The sequence below is a fragment of the Ostrea edulis genome, chromosome 6, assembly GCF_947568905.1.
Source record: "Ostrea edulis chromosome 6, xbOstEdul1.1, whole genome shotgun sequence".
In the NCBI taxonomy this organism is placed as follows: Eukaryota; Metazoa; Mollusca; class Bivalvia; order Ostreida; family Ostreidae; genus Ostrea; species Ostrea edulis.
In genome coordinates, this window is record NC_079169.1 from 77,321,880 (window position 1) to 77,331,024 (window position 9,145).

Sequence of the window (9,145 nt, forward strand, 5' to 3'; positions counted from 1 at the left end):
GTTTCAAATGACGAGTTAGATTGAGCTGGATGTGTCACTTTGTGACCAAAGTCCAAAAACAAGATGGTGAGTACACGTTTTATAGTTCCTCATTTACAATATTCATAAATGATTTTCCCTCATACATGTACTTGGACAGATGTATTGATGTTGTCTCACTTCATAAACAAACTGTTAATTGTTTAATGTATATGCGGACGATATTGTCATTCTATCATTGTCAGCTAAGAGTATACAAGCAAGGTTTACTAAACTTGAAAAGTATTGTTCTGATTGGTGTCTGAAAATCAATATAAAAACTAAAGTTATGGTTTTTAACAAAGCTGGTCACAATATCAAACATTTTTTTTTTCATTTCAGAATAACATTATTGATTGTGTATCTAGCTATAAATATCTTGGAGTTCACCTTGCTACATCTGGAAGCTTCCATGCTGCCAAATCAGAGCTGTGTAAAAAGGCATTTAAAGCCTATTATAAATTGAGAAATGACTATTAGCTTGAATCCAGGGATAAAAACCAGTATTCATGTATTTGACACCACCATCAAACCAATTCTTTTATATAATGCAGAGATTTGGGGTGTGTGCAGCATATTTAGTACAAGATTTTCTAAGTGTAAAATTTTTAAAATTGATGACTGCTTTAAAAATTTGCCATGTGAGAATGCATCTCAAATTTTGTAAATATATTCTTGGTGTTCATTAAAAAGTACAAATTTTGCTGTACTATCATAGTTGGGAAGGTTTCCTTTACATTACGACATTGTTAGTCCGCTAATTAAAAGCTGGTATATATTAGAGAATTTGTCTACTGAATTTCCTTTACTCAAGGATGCATATGAATGTAGCGAAAATCTTTTTGTTTTTTTTGTTTTTTTTTGACGCGGAAGAATTCATGGTTTGCATTTATATATAAGTTACACAATATTTTGAATATCAGAGATGAACTTGTTACTTTTGGGAAACATAAATTTGAATTGATCTGTATTAAACAATATTGGGTTATTATGTGAAAGACTGGTAATCAAATTTACAACGTCTCCACATGAATGAAATATTCTCGAGAGGGACGTTAAACAATGTACAATTAATCAAATTTACATAACTATAACGAGGGCAAATTAAACATACATGTGAAACTCAAACAAAACTGGGGTTATGAAAATTATTTATCTGTAGTTAGAAATTTAGATCACAGAAAGTCATTGAGCAAGTTCAGAATTTCTTCTCATAGGTTAAAAATCGAAATGGGTAGGTTTATCAACATTCCTAGAAAGAACCGATTATGCACAAAGCGCAAGTCTAATACAATTGAAAATGAAATACATTTTTAATAACATGTGAAAAATACGATAACGAAAGAAAAGAAATATTTAAGTTTGTAAAAAAAATTTTTTTTTCTAAAATTTTGTACTTTAGATAATGAGCAAAAACTATTTGGCCACTTAACACAGAAGAGAAAGAAATTCTTGATCTTGTGGGCAGATTTATTTACAATAACATGGTATAGTAATTTATATATGTATGTATGGTATTTGTAAAAGAATTATGTGTTCTCGAGTATACCTTGTCAGTTATTGTTGTCAATTAAAAAAATGCATATTCGATTGTTTGGCATCTCTTCTCTTCATTGTTGTAATCATCTCATGTTTGTCTACTTTGGACTCTGAATTAGAAATAAAGTGTTCTATTCTATTCATTTTATACGATTGTAAAGAAGTGTTAGCGATGGGGTATAATAGATACGTCAGAGAGAGAGAGAGAGAGAGAGAGAGAGAGAGAGAGAGAGAGAGAGAATCTTCTGTATGTCCTATCAGCATGCCTGATCTCATGTTTCTATTAGTCGCCCAAACCACCCAAACATTTTTTATCTTCAATGTCTGTTAACGGAAACACCATGTTCAGAAAGCGTGACGCGTTACAAATCATTGAAGATTATTGGTTTAATAATTATAAATACAACGGCTTGGTTACCAAATCATAAAGCTTGGACATGGGGTGTTCAAAGCGATTTGGTATATTAAGCAGAAATATTCTGTTCGAGGTGTGAAACATGTACTCCTTACCATTGGCGAATCGGTGATGGTACCGAAGGGTGTACTCTGAAGCTCAGGAAAGTATCAAGTAAATTATATTTCTGGGTACAGTATACCGAGAGATATATTCAAATTATTACGATGACTGATATTTTTCACCTACCATTGGTCATTTTCATTTATATCTATCATATTTTGTACCTTTCGGTAAACAAATGCTACATTTGATACCCCCCCCCCCCCCCCCTTGATGTTGTTTTTACGAAGTTCAACGTTAAATATGTACATGCAGTTTAATTTTGGATTCTCGGATTAAATTTGTAATACTACCTTGATCAGTCTGATGTTTTACCCTAAGCACTCAATAGCTGTAACAACTATGGAATTACTCACACGGATTGAAGACAATTGTGCTCTGGAGAATTTGCACATCACAAATAATACGTCTACAGTTTCGTCATTTATTTCTGTTCCCCGTCACAGGAAAAAGCATTATCGAGTGGTGTTAGCTACAAATGCGCCACCTTAAAGGTTTTAAGAATTAACAGTGTTTCAGTGCAAGGGTTTTCCCTTGGTACCAATGTGATGCATATTTGATAAGGGTGAAATGTGATCTGATTAGCAAAGTTCTACGTGAAAATAAAACACTAACAGAATCATCATCACCAACTGAATCAACAGCACAAAAGTCTATAGGGTTTCATAATAAGTCCATTTTTGTGGAATATATGCAAGACCAATGGTTCGGTGGTAACTTATGCTGATATACTAGTGAATTTGTATCAGCTTACGATCCATCGTCTAATTCTATACACTTCCAGTCAACCAATCTGATGATGATAAATAAACCTGGTGATAAGTTTAGATCCACGGTATTCTCATGATTTACCATTTAAAATCAAAGTTATCCACGTCCATGGAACAGTTTGTTGTTTGTTCACTGATACCATTCAGCCTTATCAGACGTGTACAGAAGTGTCACTGGGGGCACGACAGATGACTTTAGATGGACCTCCTCCTGATGTTCCGATCTCTTCATTCTATGACGATGTTCTCCCATCCTGCCTGGAGGATGACCTTTGTACTCTTTCTGGAGGATGACGTTTTGCTCCCTTGATGTAGGATAGCATTTACACATCTCTTTATTTAAATAACAAAACGATTTCTTTGTTGTTTTATTGAATGATGAAGGTAGCAAACATTGCAGAAAAAAAATCATATCCCGCGACAACGGGTTGTGCAAAATTTTCTGTAATAGATTGTTACCTTCACCGCCCGATAAAACAACAAAGACATTTTATTATTTATATTTATATTCAACTACCGGTAGATTTAAGTCTAAAATATCATATCGTTGACTCATCTGTTACTTTAAATGGAACAGCCAATGTACTCTTTGACCTTGGTTGGTTGTATATTCTCTCACGTCCCGCTCGAGAATCTTTCACTCATGTGGAGACATCACCATTACCGGTGAAGGGCTGCAAAATTTAGGCCTATGCTCGGCGCTTATGGCCTTCTAGCAGGGAGGGAGCTTTATCGTGCCACACCTGCTGTGACACGGGACCTTGGTTTTTGCGGTCTCATCCGAAGGACCGCGCCATGTAGTCGCCTCTTACGACAAGCAAGAGGTACTGAGGACCTATTCTAACCCGTATTCCCACGGGACCCTTTGACCTTTACGACGCTCCATATTTGGTAATGATTACGCGGAAAACCGGACTAAACTAGTTTGGAACAAACATGCATTCATTGTCGCAGATGAAATGAAAGCAATGCCGGTGAAGGGCTGCAAAATTTAGGCCTATGCTCGGCGCTTACGACCTTTGAGCAGGGAGGGATATTTATCGTGCCACACCATCTGTGACACGGGGTCTCGGTTTTTGCGATCTCATCGAAGGACCCCCCCCCCCCCCCCCCCCCCCCATTTAGTCGCTTCTCACGACAAGCAAGGGATACCGAGGACCTATTCTAACCCGTATCCTCACGGGATTTGTGTGATGATTAACTTCTTGCTTACTTTACAATTCTGAAATAGTCAACACAGGAACCAAAGAGTTGGTTTAATCTATTATGGTGGCATGGTCAGTGTAGAATATGCTGGTTATTTTCAAATGAAATCTAATTCTTTAGGCTTTTTCCCTCTGGATCGCCTATATGAGACTCAATACCTACATTCCCATAATGTTCAGTTCGACTACTGTTTTTCATTGTAAACCCCTGTTCAAATATTGATTCACAATGTTTTTTGGGGCAAATAGCATTATTTGTTTCTCTGACGGTTTTTATCAGATTCATTTTATTAGAAGATATACTTTCTTTTCTTTATGTCGGGTGTAAATTTTGGCGAATTAAAGAGTAAAGGTATGTCATTATTAAGACGGATTTCTTATTTCCTTCATAAATTTATCTTACAAATTTCTTTCTGCTTTTATAGCCAATGATTTCAATTATAATTCATGAGTCTTGAATATTAAAAAAAGGTTTCTGACAGGGAGACTTATTGGTGAAAATACACGCCTCATTTATAATGCCCTTTCTATTACTTCAGAGAAGAAAATCCCAGGTATTATTTTATTGATTTTTAAAAAGCCTTTGATTCAATATGAAGGAAATTTATGCATCAAACCTTAAAATGTTTGGTCAAGACGTCATAAAATGGATTTCTGTTCTTTACAAAAATGCAAAATTGTGTGTTTTACAAAAATGGTATTGACTTTAAATGTGGGTGAGGTTGTATACAAGGAGATCCTGTCTCACCTAACATTTTCAAAATGATGGGTAATATAATTAGAATAAAAGGGCATCAAAATGGTGCGTTTCCTACAGTATGCTGATTACACAACTGTGTTCTCTGATGGAACAATCTCGAGAGAGTGCATTAGATGTTCTTTTTCAATTTTCCAAATTTTCAGGGTTGAAACCAAATATTTATAAAACTAAGGCGGCAAGGATTGGTTAAAAAACTTAAAGTATTAACAAGATTTGTTGTGATATTGGACTGCAGTGAATCTCTGAACCATTGTCAGGTATTCATTATACAGTTTGGTGTGGTATTGGACTGCATTGAATCTCTGAACCATTGTTAGGTATTCATTATACAGTTTGTTGTGATATTGGACTGCATTGAATCTCTGAACCATTGTCAGGTATTCATTATACAGTTTGTTGTGGCATTGGACTGCAATGAATCTCTGAATCATTGTCAGGTATTCATTATACAGTTTGTTGTGGTATTGGACAGCATTGGACCTCTGAACCATTGTCAGGCATTCATTATACAGTTTGTTGTGGTATTGGACTGCATTGAATCTCTGAACCATTGCTAGGTATTCATTATACAGTTTGTTGTGGTTTTGGACAGCATTGGACCTCTGAACCATTGTCAGGTATTCATTATACAGTTTGTTGTGGTATTGGACAGCATTGGACCTCTGAACCATTGTCAGGTATTCATTATACAGTTTGTTGTGGTATTGGACAGCATTGAATCTGTGAACTATTGTCAGCTATTCATTATACAGTTTGTTGTGGTATTGGACAGCAATGAATCTCTGAACGATTGTTAGGTATTCATTATGCAGTTTGCTGTGGTATTGGACTGCAATGAATCTCTGAATCATTGTCAGGTATTCATTATACAGTTTGTTGTGGTATTGGACAGCATTGGACCTCTGAACCATTGTCAGGTATTCATTATACAGTTTGTTGTGGTATTGGACAGCATTGAATCTGTGAACTATTGTCAGCTATTCATTATACAGTTTGTTGTGGTATTGGACAGCAATGAATCTCTGAACGATTGTTAGGTATTCATTATGCAGTTTGCTGTGGTATTGGACTGCAATGAATCTCTGAATCATTGTCAGGTATTCATTATACAGTTTGTTGTGGTATTGGACTGCTATGAATCTCTGAACCATTGTCAGGTATTCATTATACAGTTTGTTGTGGTTCTGGACTGCAATGAATCTCTGAACCATTGATAGGTATTCATTATACAGTTTGTTGTGGTATTGGACAGCATTGGACCTCTGAAGCATTGTCAGGTATTCATTATACAGTTTGGTGTGGTATTGGACTGCATTGAATCTCTGAACCATTGTTAGGTATTCATTATACAGTTTGTTGTGGTATTGGACTGCATTGAATCTCTGAACCATTGTCAGGTATTCATTATGCAGTTTGTTGTGGCATTGGACTGCAATGAATCTCTGAATCATTGTCAGGTATTCATTATACAGTTTGTTGTGGTATTGGACAGCATTGGACCTCTGAACCATTGTCAGGCATTCATTATACAGTTTGTTGTGGTATTGGACTGCATTGAATCTCTGAACCATTGTCAGGTATTCATTATACAGTTTGTTGTGGTATTGGACAGCATTGGACCTCTGAACCATTGTCAGGTATTCATTATACAGTTTGTTGTGGTATTGGACAGCATTGAATCTGTGAACTATTGTCAGCTATTCATTATACAGTTTGTTGTGGTATTGGACAGCAATGAATCTCTGAACGATTGTTAGGTATTCATTATGCAGTTTGCTGTGGTATTGGACTGCAATGAATCTCTGAATCATTGTCAGGTATTCATTATACAGTTTGTTGTGGTATTGGACTGCTATGAATCTCTGAACCATTGTCAGGTATTCATTATACAGTTTGTTGTGGTTCTGGACTGCAATGAATCTCTGAACCATTGATAGGTATTCATTATACAGTTTGTTGTGGTATTGGACAGCATTGGACCTCTGAACCATTGTCAGGTATTCATTACACAGTTTGGTGTGGTATTGGACAGCATTGAATCTGTGAACTATTGTCAGCTATTCATTATACAGTTTGTTGTGGTATTGGACAGCAATGAATCTCTGAACGATTGTTAGGTATTCATTATGCAGTTTGCTGTGGTATTGGACTGCAATGAATCTCTGAATCATTGTCAGGTATTCATTATACAGTTTGTTGTGGTATTGGACTGCTATGAATCTCTGAACCATTGTTAGGTATTCATTATACAGTTTGTTGTGGTTTTGGACTGCAATGAATCTCTGAACCATTGATAGGTATTCATTATACAGTTTGTTGTGGTATTGGACAGCATTGGACCTCTGAACCATTGTCAGGCATTCATTATACAGTTTGTTGTGGTATTGGACAGCATTGAATCTCTGAACCATTGCTAGGTATTCATTATACAGTTTGTTGTGGTATTGGACAGCAATGAATCTCTGAACCATTGTCAGGATTCATTATACAGTTTGTTGTGGTATTGGACTGCAATGAATCTTTGAACCATTGTCATGTATTCATTATACAGTTTGTTGTGGTATTGGACAGCAATGAATCTCTGAACCATTGTCAGGTATTCATTATACAGTTTGTTGTGGTATTGGACAGCAATGAATCTCTGAACCATTGTCAGGTATTCATTATACAGTTTGGTGTGGTATTGGACAGCATTGGACCTCTGAACCATTGTCAGGTATTCATTATACAGTTTGGTGTGGTATTGGACAGCATTGGACCTCTGAACCATTGTCAGGCATTCATTATACAGTTTGTTGTGGTATTGGACTGCTATGAATCTCTGAACCATTGTCAGGATTCATTATAAAGTTTGTTGTGGTATTGGACTGCATTGAATCTCTGAACCATTGTCAAGTATTCATTATACAGTTTGTTGTGGTATTGGACAGCATTGAATCTCTGAACCATTGCTAGGTATTCATTATACAGTTTGTTGTGGTATTGGACAGCAATGAATCTCTGAACCATTGTCAGGATTCATTATACAGTTTGTTGTGGTATTGGACTGCAATGAATCTTTGAACCATTGTCATGTATTCATTATACAGTTTGTTGTGGTATTGGACAGCAATGAATCTCTGAACCATTGTCAGGTATTCATTATACAGTTTGTTGTGGTATTGGACAGCAATGAATCTCTGAACCATTGTCAGGTATTCATTATACAGTTTGGTGTGGTATTGGACAGCATTGGACCTCTGAACCATTGTCAGGTATTCATTATACAGTTTGGTGTGGTATTGGACAGCATTGGACCTCTGAACCATTGTCAGGCATTCATTATACAGTTTGTTGTGGTATTGGACTGCTATGAATCTCTGAACCATTGTCAGGATTCATTATAAAGTTTGTTGTGGTATTGGACTGCATTGAATCTCTGAACCATTGTCAAGTATTCATTATACAGCAAACTAACATGACACGGAATCTCTTTTATAACAAGCTTCTTGACATAGAAAAGGAAAGAGCACATTCGACCAAAAGAAATATTACACAACTTGGAAAAACAAGTTATTGAATGTTTATTGTTGTCTGAAATTTCATACACATTTACAGCTTTACCAAAACCAAATGAAAAATGGTTAAAACAGCTGGGAAAAAACTTTAAATCTAATTGTTTTTTTGAATAATGATACTAACAGAATATCAGAAAACACTATTTATATTATAAAAATGGTGGACGAAGATACCACACGTGGATACTATCATTGAATCACTAAAGTTAGCATGGATAGATTATTTCAAACAAATTCTATTTGATCATTAGTCCGAAAAAACCGAGATCCCGTGTCACAGCAGGTGTGCCACGATAAAGATCCCTCCCTGCTCAATGGCCATAAGCGCCGAGCATATAAGCCTAAATTTTGCAGCCCTTCACCGGCATTTGTGACGTCTCCATATGAATGAAATATTCTCGAGAGGGACGTTTAACAACATTCAATCAATCAATCTATCTAATTTAGGAAGATTTGGTTGTTACTATTTTACGCAGTTTAGTGGAAAAACTAACACGTTTTGGAAAGAGGTTTTATCTGTTTATTGTAATTTTATAAATAAATTAGAATGTAATAGGACATAGCGCAAGAACCAATACAACCTATCATTGGGTCAAATGCTGTCTGACATGTTTCATGCCGATTGTTAGGCCGTTCTTGTCACACTGATTTTGACTACGGATAACTCCGTTTACCTGATCAAGATATAGGGCTCACGGCAGGTGTGACCGGTCGACAGGGGATGCTTCCTCCTCCTAGACACCTGATCCCACCTCTGGTGTATCCTGGGGTCCGTGTTG